The sequence below is a fragment of the Nicotiana tabacum genome, chromosome 11, assembly GCF_000715075.1.
Source record: "Nicotiana tabacum cultivar K326 chromosome 11, ASM71507v2, whole genome shotgun sequence".
Classification (NCBI taxonomy): Eukaryota; Viridiplantae; Streptophyta; class Magnoliopsida; order Solanales; family Solanaceae; genus Nicotiana; species Nicotiana tabacum.
Window position 1 is genome coordinate 60,989,580 of NC_134090.1, and position 22,011 is coordinate 61,011,590.

Below are 22,011 nucleotides of genomic sequence, written 5' to 3' on the forward strand. Positions count from 1 at the left end.
AAGAAGTTAAGCGGATATGCTTGTGTGCTCTCCCAGTCTTCTCTTTATGATCGTATCAGGGAGCGTTAGTATGATGACCCCCATCTGCTAGTCCTTAAGGATACAATTCAGCATAGTGATGCTAAGGAGGTCACTATTGGGGATGATGGTGCATTGAGGATGCAGGGCAACCTATGTGTGCCCAATGTAGATAGATTGAGTGAGTTGATTATCCAAGAGGCTCACAGTTCACGGTACTCCATTCATCCGGGTGCCACGAAGATGTATCAGGACTTGAGGCACCATTATTGGTGGAGGAGAATGAATAAAGACATAGTGGAATATGTATCTATGTGCCTAAATTGTTAGCAGATGAAGTATGAGCATCATCAACCGGGTGGATTGCTTCAGAAGTTATAGATTTCGGAGTGGAAATGGCAGCAGATCACTATAGATTTCATTGTTGGACTCCCACGGACTCAGCATAAGTATTATGCAGTTTGGGTGATTGTGGACAGGCTAACCAAGTCAGCTCATTTCATTCCTATGATGACTACCTATTCTTCCGAGCAGCTGGCTCGAGTTTACATCCGTGAGATTGTTAGACTTCATGGCATGCCGGCATCTATCATCTCAGACCAGGATACTCAGTTGTTTACTGTGAAAATGGTAAAAACAATTAAATTTGTAAATGGGACTCTAAAAATACGTGATCTATTTTTATGCTAGTTGTTAAATAAGTTGATGCTAGGCGTATGAAGATATGAGATGAAATGCAAGCTGAAATAGGACTATAATCAAACCGCGAGATCAGTTACTCTAGCCTCGAACTGGCCGGTGAGGGGGCTCGAGCTCAAACTATCGGGGGTAACCGGGAAGGGAATAACAGTTAGGATATAATTGAAAAGAGGCTCTTTACGGCCAATAGCAAGCAATAAATGAAGAGCAAGTATGAAAGTAATAAATGAGAGAGGTAGTCTCGAGTGTGTAAGTTAGAGAGAAAAGAGAGAGATATTATTGATATTTTGTATAATAGTTGGAGCAACTTGCTTACAGAGTGCCAATGATCCCCTTCTTATATCCAAACTTAGTAGAAGATACGTTAAATGATAAAGGAGGCGGAATGGGACAGCTAACTAGCTTCATGATGTAGACGTAGACCAGCGTCAGACTGCCCTGGTAGACTTGATAGGCCCTGGATGCATTCTTCGGAAGCCTCCTATGCTCGTCGGGGTCTCGGCCAACATTATCCCCAGGCTGGGTGTCGACAGATCTTGAGGGAAGTATTCGGCTCGAGGTCTCGAGCCTCCGAGGTGATCTCCTAAAGTGCTTTACCAACGAGAAATCGGTCCCCCTGATTTCTCCGTACACAGATAGTCTCCGCATTTCTTAGAGAGGAGCGACAAGAAGCGATTTTAACATCCCACTCAATGGGCCCCCATAATGATGTCATGCTGATGATGCAATCCTTTATGAGTGCCGAAACGTTTCACCTTTTTGCTTTTTCAGGGCTATTTTGATGTGTCATGATTTCTTGTTCTTTGGGGCCATAATGTTGCCGTTGATTCGGCTACCATAAACACATTGAATGCTCTTGTTGTTATGTTTTTCAAGGGAGATAACAGTGTCGTCGGTTATTTTGCCCTTCTCTTCTATAAATGGGGCTCTTTGTGACCAGTTTTTTATCCAAGCATCCTCTAATATCTATACTTTCCTCCTTTCTTGCTATCTTTATTCTTTGTTGTCTCACTATGTTTGAGGCCCATGGCCTCAAGATTTTATGGTGACGTCAAGCGTGCTATGGCCTGTCTCACGGATCTTCTCTGGTCGGGCGAAGCTGTGCTGCCTTGATGCTATTATTGTTGTTGTTGTTGTTGTTATTGTCTTTGCTAGCTCAGGGCGATGAAATAGAAGACCTATTTCCTCCTACCCGAAGAAGTATTTGTATTATACATTGTTGCTCAAGAGGAGGATCAGATTATACACCGCTGCTCACCCTCCTTCCTCGGCTTAGCGCATTACACCCCCTTTGGATTCCTTGGGGTATGGCGGCACTTTCTACTAACTGTCGCTTCCCAGGCCGAGGAAACGTCTCAAGAAGTGACTTTATGCCAGTAATACTAGCGGAGTTCATACTAGCCAGATGTTTCACCCATCCACTTCTCGTCTCCTTTCGGCTTCTCCTTCGTTACTTTGCTCTTCTCCATCGCTTTCTTCTTTTATGTCTTCCCATTTGAAGATGCCATTCCGGGAGGGTTGAGATGAGACTCTCGAGGAGATTGGGCTTGGAAGATATTTTCTTTGAGGCCGCACACTCGAGGGAGATGATGCCGAAGATGCCGCTATTGAGGATGCGCTTTTGAGAATAGGCTAGATTGTTAGGCTTTTATTGTATGTACCCCCTTTTGCTTCTTTGTTCCTGTGCAAGGATCCCATTGCGGACTTTTGTAATAATATGTAAGGACCCCTTGAGGGCTGTTGTAAGCAAATGTTTATGAATACAAATATATTTTCTTGACTCCTGCCTTTGATACTTGTCGTATTTCTTTATGTTTACGGAGACTCCGAATGCATGATCTTATTTGTTGTTGCTAATACTGAACCCAGATGCAAGTATTCCTTTCGGACTTCGGTTGATGAAAACGACTTCGCGTAGGGTCTTTTGTGATTCCTTGGATTGATCCCGGAATAAGGCCGATAACCTCGGGCCATCGGGACCCTGAATTCCCACAAAAATGAGAATAATGTTTTGAGCCTCGAAGTCGTGACTTACTAGCTGAGTTCCATAGTAACCTTTGAGAAGGAATTTGCTCAGGGACCCGTGGACCGGGGCTGCTTTAGATCTCTTGAAAGTAGTTTCCGAGCGAAGACTTGCTCGCACTTCAACCACCTGGAAGTGTGTTTTAGAGTGAATAGCCTTATGGTGTTGTGGATAGATTTTGAAGGAGGGCTTGTATGACCTTGGACGGCACCCGGAGCCAGGTCCGTGCGGGTAACGTTCAAAAACGATTATTTCTGGTTCCCTTTGATGGAGGTCCTCGAAATACGATGCCACTTTTGTGTTGGCGAAGACGTTGTCGGCTCCCTGGAGCACAGCCTTACCTCGACGGAGGTCCTTGAGGTTGGGTACCACCTTGGGACTAGAGAGAGTGTCATCGGTTAGCGCTCCCGACCGGTTTGGAGGTAGGCGAGTCATCGTTGCCTTTCCCACATATAATATGAGGTTGTTTCCGCCTTCTCAATGGTTACCCCATTTTAAGTGGTTGTCATTTTCTTTCCGCGCCATGTTTTCACTATTCTGACATTAGCATGCCTGTGCATCTTTTCGCCTTCAAGTTCTTAATTTTTCGACCGCTATGGCAGCTATGTCGGGGTTTATCCAATAGGGGGAGAGCTCCGCCCCCGGTCTTCGGGATCACCAGGGTCTGCTGACTTCATAGTGTTGATTTATTACATCCTTCGTTCCTATTGTTGAGGGCAACGGAGACTAGGTATGGACAAGTTGCTTCGTTCGGGTGCTGACTGCTGGCATTAAACCTTAGGGGCCCATATTATTTATTGGAGAATGGAGCTATACTCTTAGATGATGCGCTCCGTGCTTTACCAGTTCCGCCTATGGCGAGAGCAGATTTAGTGGTTGTGTCTTCCTTCCTTCTTCTATAGTGGTTCTATGGGTGTTGGGCGACATCCTTGACCTGCTAGGATCGGCCCGAGGATTTGGCAACCTACTCATCCTTCGAGGAGCGTGAGTGGCGAGCTTTGTCCTAGGATAGATGGGAAGCAACTTATCATAGTGAGTGTTGCGTTGTTCCTTCCTTGCTATCATCTTATACTTCTTACTAGGTTTTCTTCTGTAGGCCTCCGACAAGTTTGAGCTCGGACTGCTTCGTTGTTGAGATAGGCTCTAGAAGTCTCTCGAGCGCCTTATAGGTGAAGACGACCGAGTCAGGGATGACTGTGGCGAGCCAAGAGCTCAGACGCAGGCTCAAGCTTCAGAGGAGAAAGGTGCCTTAGCTAAAGTTCCTGCCTTCGAAGCCTAACTCTGCTTGGCTCATGACAACGCTTCAATTCAAGCGGATATGATCACGAAGCTCTAGTCCGAGCTTTCGAATGTCAGGGCTGAGATCGTTGATGCTCGGGCTGAAGCAGCATTGAGCCAGACTAAGGCTGATAAGGAGATGGCGATTCATTTGAAGGATGCCACTGATGCCCAAGCTGAGTTCAAGAGGTCCCTTGATCGCGAAGAGAGGATTGAGGAATATGTTCGTTGTGGGTCCCAAAGAAGGTTACTTGAAGAGATTTGCGCCAGGGGTTTTGTTCTTCCGGAAGAGTCGGCTCGAGCGAGGGTGGACCAGCATAACGCTCGATCACTTCTTCCTGATGTTGAGAAGAGCGAAGATGAGGCTGATAGGTCATAGCCCTCGGGGACGGGGCGTATATTTTGCCACTTCGCATGCAATACCTTCTTGTTTGTAGATGGGGAATGTACCTTTTAACACTTTGTAAATTACAAAGAACTCGAGGTTTTTTTTCTTTTGTACCCCTTCTGATTTACTCTCGACCAGGCGGACCGGTTTCAGAGTTGGTGAGAATCCTTAAATTTGTAATATGGCCCTGGGGCTCATAAGGCAGGCCCGGAGGCTCTTACACGCTCGGTTGATGTGGCCTTTAGCACAAACTGGCGTTAGAGCTCTTATGCTTTGCTTAACTGTTTTGGGTTTTAGTCTCCGAGTCAGGTTTTGACTCGAGCCTACTCGACCCTCAAGTTTTTGTTTCTGCATGGGCGGGCGCCAATGGCTCTTATGCCTTGCCCTTGGGCATTTGCACTTTAACTATTTTGGGTTTAGTCTCCCAGTCGGGTTGCGACTTGAGCTCAATTGACCGCCAAGTGTTTTTTTGTGCTGGCGACAGTGGCTCTTATGTTATACCCTTAGGCATGTATAGTTAACTATTTTGGATCCGGTCTCCGAATCGGGTTACGACTCAAGCTCACTTTGACCCTCAAGTTTTCAAATTTTAAGCTGGCGATAGTGGCTCTTACGCTTTTGGTCGTTGCGACCTTTTAGTGTGTCGCCCTGTGGCTCGTTTGGCTGGCGACAATAGCTCTTATTCTTTTTCCCTTAGGCATATGTAGGCTTTGTTTTCCTCTCGTTAAGGACTTTTTGAAATAATTTTGCCTGACCCATCGTTGGTTTGGGAAGAACCTCATATCAAGTTGTTAGCGGCGATGTTCGAGCACCTCGGAAGATTTAACTCGTAGGATGAGTAGCTTGAAGCCTTGTGATTTGGAGCTGACATGGTCGAAGCTCGTTTGCTTGTCGAGGGTAGCCTGTTTTAACCGGTTCTTTTCGAAGTAGATTCGAAGCAATGGCCTGTGATTTTATAACGACGGTCGGGCATCCCCGAGTCACGTTAATTTGGTTGGTGCAGCCGTATTGATCGTAGTCATTTGTATTTTTTTGGAGCCATTTTTTATCCCGAGTATGGTAGTTTAGGCGTCTATATCGAGGGTATGCCCTTTTGGGAGTCTTAAAAATGTGACATATAGCCTAAACTTCGGGATCGAGTTTTATGCCTGTAGTAAGGTCTTCCAAAATATTCATGCCTGTTGAGGTGTTACAATTTTTTCATGCCTGTTGAGGTTTTACAGTTTTTTCATGCCTGTTGAGGTCTTACAGTTATTTCATGCCTGTTGAGGTTTTACAATTATTTCATGCCTGTTGAGGTCTTATAGTTTTTTCATGCCTGTTGAGGTCTTACAGTTTTTTCATGTCGTGAAGGTCTTACAGTTTTTTCATGTCTGTTGCGGGCTTATAGTTTTTTCAGGCCGTTGAGGTCTTACAGTTTTTTCATGCCTGTTGAGGTCTTACAGTTTTTCATGCCTGTTGAGGTCTTACATTTTTTTCATGCAGTTGAGGTCTTATAGTTTTTTCATGTCGTTGAGGTCTTAAAATTTTGTCATATTGTTGAGGTCTTACAGTTTTGTCATGCCGTTGAGGTCTTACATTTTTGTCATGTCGTTGAGGTCTTACAGTTTTGTCATGCCATTGAAGTCTTACAGTTTTTTGTTGTTATGTAAAATAGATCTCGTTATGCCCGCTCGAGGTCTTACGGCCTCGGGTTTTTTAGTGAATGGCGATTGGCGACAGTCTCCGAGTCGTTGAGTTTGCTTAGGCTCGAAGGTCGTTAATCATAAGTTCGGAGTTGCCTCATTGAGGGCTTACGAGCATAGAGTTCCGACCCTTGGGGTTGTGCGTTTCTCATTTGAGCTTTTGACGTCGGTCCCTGAGTACTCGAGATACCTTTGATGTTGGAGATGTTTAGCGATTTCCGTGTTGCCTTACCCGAAGGTTTTATGATTTCGGAGTTTCGATCCGGAGGTCATATAAGTATTGCATTGCCAATGCCATTCCTTGAGTGTTCAGGACATTTCCGGTGGAGGAATTGTTGCCTTATCTTGCGAAGGTGTCTTGACAAAAGAGATTCTTTGATTATTCGGTACAATAGTACACGTATTCGCCGATGGAAGCCCGGCTATATGGAAACGGTTCGTTTGACCGTTTGGCCCGGTACATTACTTTTCTACAGGGACCCATTTGGCGTTTCATGACTTTTCCGAGCGGGTGGCTTCCCAGGGGGAATGCACCGCCAACGCTCAAAGTTGATTGCAAAAGAAGTTTTGAGCATTTGTTGAGTTACCCTCAGGTAACACGCAGACGTTGACTCGTTAAAAACCTTACCGGTAAAACCCTTCTTTTGGGACAAAAACTTGGTCGAAGGAAAAGAGTGCAACGAGTGCTTTTAGAACCTTAAGGTCTTCAAGCAGAGTTAGCATTCTGACTGCTCCGATCGAGTTCCTGCATAAGGGTTAGTTATAAATTCAAAATAAAAAAAGGAGATGGTCGTACCTTGAAGTGAGATATGTCGGTGACGTCTCGAGGATTGATACGCTACAATTGTGAGGGCTAATTTATTTCAATTGCCCGAGGTGAGGACGCGGTATGGTCCTTTACTTCGTTTCGTCAAGTTTGATTGAGGTTGAGGCCTGATCGCCCTTTGGTTTATTCGAGGACAGATGCACGAGTGTTGGTGCCACATCGTGTATTGTGATCATTTCCCTTGCCGCATACTATTCCCCGTAGACGGTTTTAATTCCGTCCTTCGTTGGGAATTTCATCATCCGATGAAGGGTGGATTGTACCGCTCTCATGTAGTGTATCCACGGGCGTCTGAATAAGGCGTTATACCTTATGTCTCCTTCAATGACATGGAATTTGGCATCTTGAGTCGTGCCGGCCACGGTGATAGGAAGGATGATTTCTCCTTTCATTATTTCACTTGCCATGTTGAATCCGTTGAGGACTCGAGTGGCGGGCACGATTTGGTTGAGCAACTCGAGCTTCTCTATTACCCTCGATCTGACAATATTGGCTGAGCTACCTAGATCCACGAGTACACGTTTTATTTGAAAAGAATTTACAAGGAAGAAGATTACCAGTGTGTCATTGTGAGGTTGAGACAAGGTCTCGGTGTCTTCTTCGCTGAATGTGAGGGCATCCTCAGGAATATATCCCCGGGTCCGCTTTTCTCTTGTGATGGATATTTTCGTTCTTCTCATTACAGGTTCCTGCGGGGCATCTCCTATGATCATGAGGATGACATGTTATGGCTCATTTGCCTCGCTCTTCTTGGATACCTCCCTTTCTCGGAACTAATTTTTGGCTCAATCGCTAAGGAATTCCCGGAGATGCCCTTTGTTAAGAAGTCGAGCTGCCTCTTCTCGTAGCTGATGATAGTCCTTGGTCCTGTGGTCGTGCGTGTTGTGAAATGCACATACTAAGTTGAAATTCCTTTGCGAAGGATTCGACTGTATTGGCTTGGGCCATTTGGCGTCTCTGATTTTACTGATGGCGAACACAATGTCCTACGCATCGACATTGAATTTGTATTCTAAAAAGTGGAGCGCACCCGTTGGCACTACATTCTGATCAAGCCTAGCTCTGTTGATGATCCCTCGAGGATCCTGTCCTCGATCCACTCTCCGATCATTGCGAGGTAGGTTGCGCCTCGGGGAGTTCCTCCTATCTTCGAGGTACGACTGATACCTTTCTTTGTTTGGTTTTGGTTACTTTTCCAAGAGCATTCACGGGTATACTGAGCCGGAAGGGGCTCCTAAATGGTCATCCTTGCCCCTAATCTTTGAATGGTACCGGTTGTGGACGTGTGACCAGGTCACAGCTGGGTACTCGATCAGGTTCTATTTCAATTGTTTTGAAGCCACCGAGCTTTGTTTGTTTAGACCTTGAGTGAGGGCCTGCACTGTCCAGTCGTCGAAGACCGGTGGTAGCTCCATCCGTTCCATCTGAAAGTGAGACACGAATTCCCGCAGCATCTCGTTCTCCTTTTTCTTGATTTTGAAAATGTTGGACTTCCTCGTAGCTACTTTGATGGCACCGGCATGTGCCTTTACGAAGGAGTCTGCTAGTATGGCGAATGAATCTATAGAGTTAGGAGTCAAGTTGTGATACCACATCATGTCCATCTTCGAGAGTGTTTCCCCGAATGTTTTCAGCAATACAGACTCGATCTCGTCATTCTTTATATCGTTGCCTTTTACCACAAAGGTGTAGGCAGTAATGTGTTCATTAGGGTATGTGGTCCCATTGTACTTAGGGAGTTCCGGCATTTTGAACTTCTTTGGAATGGGTTTCGGGGCCGCTTCTTTGAGGAACGTTCGTTGTATGAACTTCTTCGAATCCACACCCTTAAGGACCGGGGGTGCACCCGGGATCTGGTCGACCATAGAGTTGTAGGTCTCGACCTTCTTGTCGTTAGATGCTGTCATTTTCTCGCCCTATTCGATCTTTTTGGTGAGATCCTCAAGCATTTTTACTATGGCAGGGTCGGCTATCGATCCGTTATTGCTCGATTTCTCGGGTACTTGTTCGGTTGGGGGAGCTGTTTCCGGTACTGCTGTGTTGGGAGTCTTGGGGTGGCTTTTCAACTCAGTGATAGCTAACTGTTGTGCCTGCAACATTTCGAAAATAACATGAAGACTAACTTCCTATTCTTCCCGAGCTGGGTTCTTTTGGGATTCCTATTGGTTGCCATGTCATATGCTTCTGTCGGTGTGTGAGGTTTTGTCGACCTTTTGTGCGTCTTGCAAATTTGCGTCCACTGGAACTGGTCCAGGTGAATTATTGGGGTTTTGTGGTGGCGTGCCAACGATTGGAAAATCCATACCATTTTCTATGTGGTTTTCAAGGTTGTTGTTCTCAACTCTGTTTACCGAGGCAAACATTTTGACCTGAAATCGAAGATCTTGGACAAGAAAAAGTGTGAAAGATAACTTGCGTTGTGTAGCGAAACCAGCAAGAAAATAATCACTATTATTTTTAGCCCTACGGTGGGTGCCAAACCGTTTATCGTGAAAATGGTAATAACAATTAAATTTGTAAATGAGACTCTAAAAATACGTGATCTATTTTTATGCTAGCTGTTAAAGCAGTTGATGCTAGGCGTATGAAGATATGAGATGAAATGCGAGCTGAAATACGACTATAATCGAACCGAGAGATCAGTTACTCTGACCTCTAACTAGCCGATGAGGGGCCTCGAGGTCAATACCTAGGCTCAAGCTCGAATTATCGGGGGTAACCGGTAAGGGAATAACAGTAAGGATATAATTGAAAAGAGGCTCTTTACGGACAATAACAAGCAATAAATGAGAGAGGTAGTCTCGAGCGTGTGAGTTATAGAGAAAAGAGAGAAATATTATTGATCTTTTGTAGAATAGTTGGAGCAACTTGCTTACAGAGTGTCAATGATCCCCTTTTATAAGAGGGGGAATCCAAACATAGTACAAGATGGGACAGCTAACTAGCTTCATGACGTAGATGTAGACCAGTGTTAGACTGTCCTGGTAGACTTGATCGGCCCCGGATGCATTCTTCGGAATCCTCCTACGCTCATTGGGTTCTCGGCCAACATTATCCTCGGGCCGGGTGCCGACAGATCTTGAGGGAAGTATCCGGCTCGAGGTCTCGAGCCTCCGAAGCGATCTCCTAAAGTACTTTACCAATGATAAATCGGTCCCCTTGATTTTTCCATACACAGCAGTTTACATCACGGTTCTGGAGGGTCGTACAACATAAGTTAGGTACTCAAGTGGAGTTGAGCATAACATTTCACCCTCAAACGGACGGACAGTCCGATCGAACTATTCAGATTTTAGAGGATATGCTTCATGCGTGTGTGATGGAGTTTGGAGGTTCTTTGGATCAGCTCTTGCCACTTCTGGATTTTTCCTACAACAATAGTTATCAGTATAATATTTAGATAGAACCGTATGAGGCTCTGTATGGTAGGCGGTGTCGGTCCCTAGTGGGTTGGTTTGAGCCGGGTGAGGCTAGGTTATTGCGTTCAGATTTGGTCCAGGATGCGTTAGAGAAGGTATAAGTGATTCTGGATAAACTTCGCACAGCCCGGTCTAGACAAAAGAGTATTGTGGATCGAAAGGTTCACGATGTTGCTTTCATGGTTGGAGAGTGGGTCTTGCTTCGGGTGTCACCTATGAAAGGCGTTATGAGGTTCGGAAAGAAGGGAAAGCTGATCCCAAGGTTTATTAGTCCATTCAAGGTGTTGTTGCGACTTGGGGAGGTTGCTTATGAGCTTGTCTTACCTCCCAGTCTAGCAGGAGTTCATCAGGTAATCCATATTTCTATGCTCTGAAAGTATCATTGTGATCCGTCTCACGTGCTGGATTTCAGGTCAGTCTAGTTGGACAAGGATCTATCTTATGTTGAGGAGCCTGTGGCTATTTTGGACAGGCAGGTTCGAAAGTTGAGGTCGAAGAATGTTGCTTTAGTGAAGGTTAAATGGAGGGGTCATCCGGTCGAGGAGGAGACTTGGGAGATCGAGCAGGATATGTGCAACCGTTATCCTCATCTTTTCACCACTTCAGATATGTCTCTCTGATCATTCAAGGACGAACAATTATTTAAAGAGGGGGAGGATGTAACGACCCGGCCGGTCGTTTTGAGAGTACTAGCCCCGATCCCCTATTAACTGCTTCCCCCGTATATTTTTCTGCTTATGTGGCTTGCCGAGAAGTTTAGGTTTTGGTTTCGGAGTGTTTGGGACACTTAGTCTCTAAAACGGAAGCTTAAGTCTTAGAATTTTGACCGTAGTCGAAACTGTGTGAAGATGACTATGGAATGGGGTTTCGTCGGTTCCGTCAGTTGCATTGGGTGATTTTGGTAAAAGTTGGTTCACCGGATTGTAGAGATTCATTCGGTTCTCTTAACTTTTCATAATTTGTGATCCAGGAATCAGGAAGAATTTTGACAAGTTGATCTCTGGAAATTTGTCTGGGTATTTGGGTGCACATGATATTTCCTTTGGTAGCATCAATATTTAAGAGTAAAGCATTTTCTCCTCCGGGAAGGCAAAGATCCATGGCATGATTTTGGACTCGCCACACCATTTGGTGATGAAGAGTGGCTTGGATGGAATCTTTGGCTTGATGGGCTCCTTGGATTTAGACTTGGATTTTTAGTGCATCGGTTAAGTATGGATCATAAAGGGACATGTTGAAATTTGGAAAGATAGTTATGAAGACAGTCCCAGCATTCATAAGGACATATCCGGATTGTGTTTTGGAGGTATGTAGCTGATTTAAGCTTGAAATGGCGAAAGTCAATTTTTTGGAGATTTTGACCGGAAGTGGACTTTATGATATCGTGGTTGGATTCCAATTCCAAAAGTTGGACGTTGAGGTCAATCAGACATGGTATGATAGGTTTTGGCATCGATTGAAGAAATTTGAAGTTTCAAGTTCATTAAGTTTGGATTGGAGGGTGATTTGTGTTATTAGCGTTGTTTGATGTGATTTGAAGGCTCGACTTAGTTCTTATGGTATTTTAGGATTGGTAGGTATGTTTGGTTGAGGTCTGGAGGGCCTCGGGTTTATTTTGGGTGGTTAATGGATAATTTTGGACTTGGGAGAATAGCAGATGTTTTGGTGTTTCTGTTGCTGGTTTTCTTCATTGCATTCGCGAGGGAAATCTTGCGTTCGCGTAATGCATTTGGGAGGCCAGCTAAGTTGTTCTTCGTGTTTGCGATGTGGTTCCTGTGTTCGCGAAGATGTAAAACCTTGAGGCTACATGTTCGTAATATGGACCTCACGTTCGCGTAGAGGAACGGACAGATGGAGCTTCAGGCATTTAGCCTACGCATTCGCGTATGGTCAGACATTGGAATGTACACATTCGCTAGAGGTCCCTTGCGTTTGCGAAGGAGGAATTTTTGGTCAGTAAGATTTTGTTCTACGCTAACGCGAGGGTGTGGCCGCGTTCGCGAAGAAGAGAGCACCCAAGCAGATTTAAAAGTTCAAAATCGAGGGTCTATGTCATTTTTCACCATTTGAACTTGAGAGCTCGAAATTAGGCGATTTTTGGAAAGATTTTCACGTGGGCATTTGGGGTAAGTTATTCTTACCTGGTTTGGTTAATTCTCATGATTATGTCTTTTGTTTTATCATTAAATTAGTGATTTAGGGTGGAAAATTGGGAAAATTTTGAAAAACGTTATTAGGCCAAATTTTGGGGTTGTGATCGAGATTGTTGTATTGTATTTGAGTAATTTTGATACGAGTAAACTCGTGAGTGAATGGGTGTTCATATTTTGTGACTTTTACCCAATTTCGAGGCGTGGGCTCGAGGAGGCTTTTTAGGGCGATTTTTGAATTTCTTATTAAAGTCTTGATTTCATTAATTATATTAGTCTATTATAGTTGTATTTATGATATGTAATTGCTTTTGGCTAGATTTGGGTCATTCAAAGCCGGATATTCGTGGAAAAGGCATTGTTACCAATTGATTGAGCTTGGTTCGAGGCAAGTGACTTGCTTAACCTTGTGTGGAGGAACTCCCCTTAGAATTTGGTACTGTTGTAATATATGAGCCCCGTGTACATGAAGTGACGAGTGCGTACACGGGCTATTTGTTGTAAAAATCTATTTTTCACTAAGTAATAACTTGTTTCCCTTTAATTGAGTTATACTAGCATGTGTAATTATCTTGTTTAGCCTAGAGTAACATGTCTATGTGTCTTAAATGCTTATCTGAACTCTGTGCAGCATGCTTAGTGGATTCCATACCTTTCCTTGACTTGTACTTAGTCGACATTGTAGGATTTTGTGTTGTAGCTGTTATTTCCATTGTTTGAGCTGCATATTTACTTTGGGACTACGGAACGGTATTCCAAGAGATCCCTCTGCATATTTACTTTGGGTCTACGGAATGGTATTCCGGGAGATCCCCCTGGATATTTACTTTGGGACTACGAGACGGTAACCCGGGATATCCCCCTGCATATTTACTTTGGAAATACGAAATGGTATTCCGGGAGATCCCCCAACACATTTACGTTTGGGACTACGAGATAGTATCTCGGGAGATCCCCTGTTGTTATCTCTGTGTACTTTAATGTTATCTCTGTGTACTGTAATGTTATCTTTCTGTGATTTCTTTCCAGTTAAATTTCAGTCTTTATTTCACTGCAATATTTTGTTCCGTTTTATTTTATATATATATACCAGTAGGGCCCTGACCTGATCTCATCACTACTCGACCGAGGTTAGGCTTGGCACATTTTGGGTACCATTGTGGTATACTCATGCTATTCTTTTGCACATGTTTTCGTGTGCAGATCCAGGTACCTCCGACCATCCTCGCTTTTAGTTGCATAATTGTTGCTGTTCTAGAGACTTCAAGGTACATCTGCCCGCGTCTGTAGACCTTGGAGTCCCCTTCTATCCCTTCTGTTGTTGCTTCCTTTTATTTTCTTCTAGTACTGATGTATAGAACAGTAGACAAAAATCTTAGAAGTTTGTGACTTACGATGTTCCGGGTCTTAGGAGTTATATTCAAGAGTGGTTATTGTATATGCCGAGCGACACTTATATCGGTTGTTAAATTATTTGTTATAGTTAGTCGTTGATTTAGCTTTTATTTCATTATTCCGCAAATATTAGGTTTACCTAGTCGTAGAGACTAGGTGCCGTCATGACAATGTCAATATGCAAGTGAAATTCTAAATGTCACCAAAACCGGGTAGCATGAGGAAATGCATCTCTATGAATGTATCTCAAGTATGAATGTCAAATACAATGCATCTTAGTAAGGAACTCATGTACTCACACTCTCAGAGTAATCAATCTCACTGTCTCGTATTCTCACTCTTCATGCTCAATACTCAGCATGCTCAGTCACTCAGTACTGTACAGGGCAGATCCATCCAAAACATAAATAAATCCAGGGCAGATCCAGCCAAATGCAAATGAATCCAGGGCAAATCTAGCCCAAAAATAAATAGCAACTGCTCCAACTGTGGATGTGCAGACTTCAGAGGGGCCTATCCAGCCCAAGCGTTATAATAAGCCAAATCCTGGCATGAATCAATAAAGCCTGTTGCAACGTGCAACCCGATCCCATAAATATCACTCACAATAGGTCATCGGCCTCACTCAGTCATCAATCTCTCCAGTCTCTTGAGCTCACAACACTCATGCTAAGCAGCCCAAATCAATGATACGAGATGTGACAATATATGATAATAGAGACTGAGATATGATATGTAATGATGAATGTGACTAAGTACATAACTGCAATTAAGCAAATAACTCAACAGCAAAAAACAACCAATATGGGTCCCAATATTACCAGCACATAGCCTAAACATGATTTCTATCATAAATCACAGCTCAAGTGCTCTAACACATAGAGTACAGTAAAAACATGATCAGGTAAGATAGCTACATAGTTTCATAGAATCGACTAAATCACCATTTTTACGGTGCATGCCCACACGACCGTCATCAACTACATAATACGTAATTCGGGGTTATATACCCTCAGCACAAAGTTTAGAAGTGTTACTTCCCTCGAAGAAGCCAAATCCAATACCGAGCAAGCCAAACGATGCTCCAAAAATAATATCTCGTGTGTACCCACATCAGAACAGTTCGAAACTAGCCAAAAGGAACTCAAGAATATCAAATACTGCCTAAGGAAACAATTCCAAATGATAAAGGTCAAATCTTTAATCAAAACCCCAAAGTCAACAAAAAAATAAACCCGGGCTTGCACCTTGAAATCCTATAAAACGCACAAAATCCAACAACCCATTCAATTACGAATCCAACCATACTAGTTTCACTCAAATCTGACTCTGAATGGATGTTCAAAACTAAAAAATTCACTTCATAAAATTTTAGACAAAAATCCCCAAATTTCACTTTGAAAACATCAATCAAATGCCAAAAAGAAAAGATGGATTCATGCAGTATAACCAAAATCCAGTATAGAACACCTACCCCAATTTATGTGGTGAAAAATTGCCTCCGAAATTGTCCAAATCCAAGCTCCCCAACTCAAAATATGACCAAATGAACAAACCCTCGATATTAAATATTTTTGGCCCAGTTGTTCTCCCTTGTTTCTTATGCCAAACAATCTCGAAACTCACTATTGATGTCTTTAATGGATTCCGTGTGAAAATTCAGTCAAGTTAGGCTTTTGAATCACTCTATTTGACCTTATAATGAAGAAGATATGTTGGTTTCAATATTTGGAAATAGTGCAAATTTTTAAATACGATGTCAGTGGTAATTTTGTAATTAATCTGAAAAATCTAGCAACCCAATTGTTAGTAAAATGACTATAAACTCCTCATACAATGTCCAAATTCGACGATTCTTTTTAGTATGGCTCCATAATTACAACGCGTATTTAATGCTTCAATCAAAATAGAAATTGGAGCTCGTTTGTTTATTGTGGTACCATTTAGGCTTGAAGAAACGACGTCAAAACATAAAAAACGAGTGCAACACAACCCAAACTTATCTGAAACTCACCTGAGCCCCTCGGGACCCCGTCTAAACATACCAAAAGTTCCATATCATAATACGGACCTACTCGAAGGCTTTAAATCATGCATAACAACATCAAAATGATGAATCGCACCTCAAATCAAACTTAATGAAATTTTGAAATTACAAAAACCTGCACCAAAACATATCAAATTAACTCGGAATGAACTCAAATTTTGTACACATGTCCCAAATGACATAATTAAGTTATTCCAATTCTCGGAACGATAATTCGAATCCGATATCCTCAAAGACAACTCTCGGTCAAACTTATGAACTTTCAAAAGTTTCAAATTTCCAACTTTCGCCAATTTTAGCTGAAACCTTCTAGAAACATCCAAATATAAATTCGGACATACGCTCGAGTCTAAAATCACCTTCCAGACCTAACGGAATCATCAAATCTCCAATCCGGATTCAAATACTAAAAAGTCAAACTTGGTCAACTCTTCCAACTTATAGCTTTAATTATGAAATTCACTCTTTCAAATCGATTCCGAATAACCTGAAAATCAAAACCGACAATTCACACAAGTCATAATACATTATACGGAGCTACTCACGCACCCAAACTATCGAGCAAAGTGCAAATGCTCAAAACGGTTGGTCGGGTCGTTACATCCTCCCCAACTTAAACATACGTTGATCCTTGAACGTGCCCAGAGTCGTTCCGAAGCCATCAAATCGCCATGTAACCTTACCATGCACATTCCTGGGGGTGATCCCATGTCACCCTAATTCATAAAAGCTTGACAACCTAAATCTCGCACCTACAAACTGTATAAGTCTTAACAAGTTGCATCATGCCATAACCATAACCCAAGACACAATCACATGATCTACCACATAATTCAAATACTCCTTCCGACCGTAGTAGCTGCTCAATAACCAACTCAACACCGGGAACAAACCTCATATCAACTAAAATCCTGTTTTGAATTGTTGTACACTTCCAATAATGAAATAATCACGTAGAAACTCTTAACCACTCATCAGATTAAGAAGTCATGGAGCTCTCTATGATCCGACAAGAACCAAAGCCAAGTCCTAAGCTGACTTTCGATATTATTCCTCCATACATACTATAATCAAATCTGCTAGTATCCATTCTAGATCCATTGACCTTATCTCATCAAACACAACCATTCTATTGATTTTCCACTCCAATACATCCTAACACCACAATCGTGCAACCTACGCACCAATAAGCAACAATTCAAATGTACTCAACATGGAAAAAAATCACACAAATGAGAGAACTGTACCGCAAGCTCAACAAATACCACCACAACAAAATGCTATGAACCCATCATACATAGTAGAACTAAGACACACAAATCTACCAGAAGGATTCTACCAGAAGGATAATATCCCGACTTAACCCAGCTGCAATGTGTGGCCCCATCCAAATACTGGTCCATATGAAATACCTCAAGCTGCCATGCTCAAAATCCATAACCACGTGCAATTTTACATCAAGTACCCAAAGTGCATGACCATTACCACGGAGAAGCAAATAACACAATACCACCATCCCGAAAGAACATAACCAATGCGCAATCAATCATTCAACACCTTAATACCCATCTTGCTCAAATTCCGTTATAAGGCTTAAATAGAACCGCACCATGTGTGCATATAACCAACAAATCACAACCTTTTATAGCATAGAGGAGTAACACATAGATCATATCAGAACACGAATAAGCTCAACTCTAACCGAATGACAAATCCCTCAACAGTAGCAGTACAGAGTCAACCAAGCCGACCCCGTATTGAAAACACATCCTCATTGGACCTACCAATGGACCCCAAATCAACTCTGGTCACACACAAATAGATAAATAACCCTCCGAAGGTCCACATTGACTTAATCATAACACATACTATCATCTGGCTAGCCTTGGCCACATCTCTACGGTTTGCAACCATGAAACAACCTGTTTCTGAGAACTCCTAGTCTCATAATCCATAGAACACACGAATCACCATATCTAATCCCAACTCCCCCACCCGAATGCTCATAAGCCGTTGTAAACCCTCTTAGCACCCCAAAGTACCACAACTGAGACACCCACACTAAAAAGACCTTATATGAACCTAAAGTCGTTAAATACATATTCCTGCTACTGAAATGTAGAATCCATAGTGATATAGAAATATTGCAAGTCCCGGCTCCATCCAATGCGAATCTCAGATCTTAACCATATACAAATCCAAAAAATTCTTAATTTCTGTATATATAATCTTGAATCTATTAGAACATTCTCGAGAATTATCTACTCTGCTCAAATCTTAATTGCACCGCCCAAACGGGCCGAACGACATGTGCCCTATTTGCATGACAACACCTAAAGAAGTAACCTCTCCTTAACGCAACCGAGAAAATTCCTAATCCATGCGCACTACACCCATCACGAATAATAACTCAAATCATTCCATGATTCCCATATACCCGTAAAGTGTAATATAACCCGTATCCAGGAATTTTCTTGCTTAAGTCATCCTCAAAATCACCCTCTGCAGGTCATAACTGATTCACAAATATACCTCAAACCAAAAACAACACAACACATAACCGTGCAATCAAATCATCGATAGCAAACTCCCCCACTTGGCTCAAAGCCATGGATCAAAACACGTGATAAATCACAATGCACATACTTTATTACTGCCATAATGCCACGGTTTCAACCAAATCCTCCCTAAGCTCAGGTAACACAAACCATATAATGCCTCAAATGATCTGTTACTCTCGCATTTGCTCTTGTGACGGTCAAATCAACCATTACAACAAATCCTACTTCAAACTGCACAAATATAACCCACTGGTAGGAGAGGAAGCATCCATACAACATTATAAGGATCACACATCCGTAGATTACCTTGCAGATTATAATCCACCTACTTAGCATCAAACTGACATCGCTATATACCCTTTCAAAGCCATAACCGCTACGCAATTCCTTAATCTTCCCGAGTCTTAACTTATCAACAAGACATGAAATATACTTCGTTCCACAATTAAACAAGATGAAAAATCTTTCAACACTCTCATAACTCGAGACTATATGTTGCATTAAGACAATAATCAAGCACCCAATAGTCCTTTTTACATCTCAAGAAAACTCTTCTCGTCACATTCGAACTTTCTGAACACATTCTGCCATCACATTATACTCACCATATAGCCATCTATCCACTCATCGAGACACAAATTCCACTCATAGAGACACTACCGGACATATAGGTCCAAAAGCACATTCTCACACAACTAAAATCCCCGTGATTAAGCTACATTCAAAACTCGGCCTCAAGTCCTCCAGATGGGTTCATCATCAGCACATGAAAATCACATCTCGCACCTTACCCATAAAATCATAAGCCATCGATGCACCGCTGATACCGAGCGCTCACATGCGCACACAAATGTGTGGAAGGGATTCAAAGAGTTACGCTTCAAGATGAATCAATATCGCACGATAAGGAAGAAAGATGGGAAGTTTATCCTAAATGTTATCTAGCCTCTCGAAGATAGGTATGGACGACATCATACCGATCCACAAGACTCTACTAGACACTTGCTCATGACTTGTAGAACCTATGAACCTAGAGCTCTAATATCAGCTTGTCACTACCCAAAATCCAATTAGTCGTGATGGCACCTAACCCAACCCACTAGGTAAGCCAATTAACAATTATCCAAGTTAATGACATTTATTAAAGAAGAAATGATAATAAAATTGCTTTTATACAAAGAATTTCCTAAGGACTGGTAGTACAAATCATGAGCTTCTAAGATTTAGATTTCTACAAGACTAAATTGAAATAATTACAACATCTGCTTGAAATGTATAGGAATAGAATTAAAATCTAATGCTATCAAGGAAAAATGATATCCATAATTGGAATGCAAGTACATCTTCAAATCCAGCTCCCGTCGTACATAGAAACATCAGCATCCAACATCTGCACGCAAGGTGGAGAAGTGTAGTATGAGTACAACTGACCCCATGTACTTAATAAGTAACAAACCTAACCTTAGGTTGAAAGTAATGATGAGCTCCGATTGGAGTTAGTGTCCAACTCCAATAACCTGCAACATTTCATAACATTATAATAAAAATGGTACAAGCAATAACTAAGAGGCATGATGCTCAATGATAACTAAGGATTATGATGCATTCTAAACTCCTTCTTACTTAAGTTTTGATTAGAAATGCGTACAAAATAGTCCCAAAGGCTCACATGTTGTACTTGATTGCAGGGTTTGGTCAACAAGGTGACAATTCATCAATACCAGCTCAAAAAAGAGTAAAAAATGCACAAGTACCAAGAACAAGGCCAAGCTCAGTATAAAAGGACTAGTGCGGTCGCACAGCATTTTGTGCGGTCCGCAAAGAGGAGGTTCAGAGAGTGTTCATTTCAGGCAGCCAAGCAATTCGGCCGCAAAGTATTTTGTGTGGACCGCATTGACTTCATTGCGGCCGCACTCGACTTTGTGCGGCCCGCAAAGCCTAAGATCAGAGAGTTTCCAAGTTGGAGGAATATGTCCAATACGGTCCGCGGTCCATTTCGTGCGGATCGCAACAGAAGCCATCGCGACCGCGGTGCATTTTGTGCACCCCGCGGTGGCCAAGTTCAGATAGCAGTTTGTTTCAACCAAGAGCCTTAGTGCGGCCGCACTCGATATTGTGCGGTCCGTGGGTATTTTTGCCCAGAATTTTCGTCCTAGTATAAATAGTTTCTTTTCCCATTTTTTAGGTCATCAGTTGTATTTTGACGAAGTGCTGCGCTCGTGAATAGTACTCCTTTTCTATTTTGAGTAATTTAGCTTAGTTTCATCATTGAATCTTCAAGTTTTATCTAGTAATTAAATATTATGGGTTTTTCTTCATCTATTTCTTTGTTTTCTTCTATAATCATGCGTAGCTAGACCCATTAGCTAGGGTTGTGGCTTAACCCTAGTGTGGGTAATTGATGGGTCTTGTGTTTTAAGGCTTGAATGTCTATGGGTGTTTGATATTTGGACTAATTTATGGTTTAAATGTTGAATTAGTGGTTGCAAACACTAGTTTAGGCCTAGTTGATTTTGGATCCTCTTGAGACAGAGAGCCTAAGTCAATGAAATTGGTCCAACAAGGAATTGGGGCGTATTCAAGAGATTGATAGCCCCAATTAAAGGGTTAAACCTAGAGATAGTAATACCTGACTTGAACCTCTATTGCTTGCACAAATTATCATACTCACTTGGTCTTGAGAAAGTCAATTAGGGTAAAATCACGCACTACAAGAATTCCCGAAAAAAGCGACCAAAAAAATGACAAAAGTTGGCCTGTCACAAAAAGCAACCAAAGTTGGTCGCTACATTAGCGAAAATAATAAAATAAATATTTTAAATACATTAGCGACCAAGGTTGGTCACTACTTGGTCGCCAATTTTGTCAAAATATTGACCGGACTGGTCAGACTAGCTTGGTCAAAGGTAAACTGAGATTAGCGACCAAAGATGGTCGCTAAAATGGGACCCACCTACAAAATTTTAATAATTATATTATTATTTTAAAAAAATATAAAATATAAATATATATAATTTAAAATTAGCGACCAATGTTGGTCGCAAAATCAAGGGTAAGAAGTTAGCAACCAACTTTGGTCGCTAAAATGAGACCCAGTTATAAAATTTTAATAATTATATATTTATATAAAAAATTATAAAATATAAATAAATATAATTCAAAGTTAGTGATCAAAGTTGGTCGCTAAAAGAAATGGAGACCAACTTTGGTCACTAATCTGGGACCCAGTTCTAGCGTTTACCAATTATATTATTATTTTAAATATTATATAAAATATAAATAAATCTGATTTAAATTTAGCGACCAACTTTGGTGGCTAGTGTAAATTTATGTATAATTAGCGACCAAAGTTGGTCTCTTTTCAGGGCAACAATGGTCAAAATTAAAAATCACTTTTGTATTTACTATGTAAATAATATAAATGTAAGCCGTTAATACTTTTGTAATACAAGGGATGAATAGACTAAAATATACTCTAACATGCTATATAAGCAGTTAAGTAGTACTACGAAGCGTTCTCTC